Source organism: Lactuca serriola, chromosome 1, assembly GCF_051521515.1.
Source record: "Lactuca serriola cultivar US96UC23 chromosome 1, Lser_US96UC23_V15, whole genome shotgun sequence".
Taxonomy (NCBI): domain Eukaryota; kingdom Viridiplantae; phylum Streptophyta; class Magnoliopsida; order Asterales; family Asteraceae; genus Lactuca; species Lactuca serriola.
The window spans coordinates 167,225,081-167,226,984 of NC_136408.1; the positions used below are offsets into that span (position 1 = coordinate 167,225,081).

General features: G+C 35.4%; 1 long non-coding RNA gene across 1 annotated transcript; it reads left to right on the forward strand.

Annotated features, from left to right (window-relative positions):
• Nucleotides 1–1,624, forward strand: LOC145072122 (uncharacterized). Its single transcript, XR_013690929.1, has 3 exons — nucleotides 1–250; nucleotides 766–858; nucleotides 1,499–1,624. It is a non-coding gene; the product is annotated as an uncharacterized LOC145072122 (long non-coding RNA).
• Nucleotides 1,625–1,904: the final 280 nt, after the last annotated feature.

Below are 1,904 nucleotides of genomic sequence, written 5' to 3' on the forward strand. Positions count from 1 at the left end.
CATTCCTTTCTTTTTTATCTTGAGTGCAAGCTTCCCCAATCAAGTACAGGCATGGTGATTGAAACATGGGGCTTCTCTTCCATTAGTGTATCCCCTTACAGTATAAATAGAGCTTCATATCATCTCCAAAAAAAATCACACCTCAGTCTTTAGCTTCTGTCTCTCAATCTTGATCTCTATCTCCCTCTATATTACCTTGAAGATCATCACCATAAACCACCATTCCACCACCCCCTGTTGCCGCTGCTTTGTGAGTACTCCACCATCTCAATTTATTTATTTTTGTATGTTACATTCGTTAGCAAATGGCCAAGAACTAGTTTATTTATTTATTTTGCTTTGTTGTGTTTAATCGAAGAAGAAAGAGGAGGAAGTGGTTACCTTTCATTCAAATATCTGTAACTCACGATGTATGAATGAAAGAGATGCACTGTGCAAACTTTGATTTGTTTTATTTAAATAAAACCCATGACCTTTTTTGAATTTACAAGATTGACCCCTTTTTTTTTAAATGGATTACAAATCATGCCTCCACTATTCAAACTTCATTACAAAATTAATTTTAAACCCCCTGCCATGGAAATTATTTACAAATTTAGTCCTAAACACCTAAACTAGGATGTTTATGTTCCATATTGGTCACTCATTTGGAAATTATATTTATAATTTAGTCCAACTAAATTATTTAATTAACATAACGGACACTATACATTGGTTAATTACTAAACTACCCTCCAAATATTAATTATATTAATATTTCCTTAGGAAACTAAATTTTCTCGGAGATTCGTATTCACGGAAAACTACTTGACCTTCTTGCATCCATTCCAGAACGTTATTCATCTATCGAACGTTAAAGTGAGTGCATAGTTATTTTCAGCTTACACATAGATATGAAGTATTTTATATAAATTACGTGTTGTGTGTGCATATTATCTGTATACTTGCTATCTATGCTGTATGAACGATTTTATAATTTTTTTTAAATGGTATAAACTATATATGTATTTTATATCTACGAAATGTGTTGGGTCAAACATGGGTAGATGTAATAGTTGTTGTGTGACAAAATAAAATAATGAGAGGCCTCATTATAGATGTTATTGATGATCCAGTCATCTAGTGGAGTATAGATGACGACCACGGACTATTCTAGACAGTCCAGTGGAACACTAGCAGGCTCGCAACTTGTAGGTGTTTATTTGAACTGTGTGTTTATTTGAACTGTGTGCTCACCAGATGTACTCCATCCCCCACATGGTTGCCTTAAGGACATTTGTTGCTGAGGAATCCCCTTAGCAGTAGTGTCCGTCCCGATGATAATCCTTAGGATAGGTCCCTTATGATAGATGCTTAGGGACGTAATGTGAGGATAACGGGAACGGGTAATCGGGTTTGTTTAATTTAATGAAGTTAATAAACTTATTTATTGTGGGTTGAAAACCCTATGTGCTCACCAGGCTCCCAAGCCTGACCCACTCAGTTTCTTGTATTACAGGTAGTGGTGCATGAGCATAGATGTGATGTTTTGGACGAGGGATTATGGATATAGGCCTGTAGATATGAAATAATGTAGTAAGGCTTATATTGTACTGTTTATGCTTTTGATCTGTACGAACATGACATCCCGAGTCTTTTAATGAAATACATTTCTATGGAAATGCTTTTGATAAATCTTTATCATATTTTGTATTGGTACAAATTCCGCAATGCTTTTATTTAAAATGTTACTCTGATTTTTAAACAAAGCATAAACAAACCGGTCTTTTCTGGCCGTGATTTTGGGGATGTCACAGCATGGGTCAGAGCACACTTCCTAGATGCTTAATAGGACCTTAAAACACTCTTTGGCATGTTTCTTTATGAGTGTACGGTCGTACACACTCATGGTCCGTACACACACT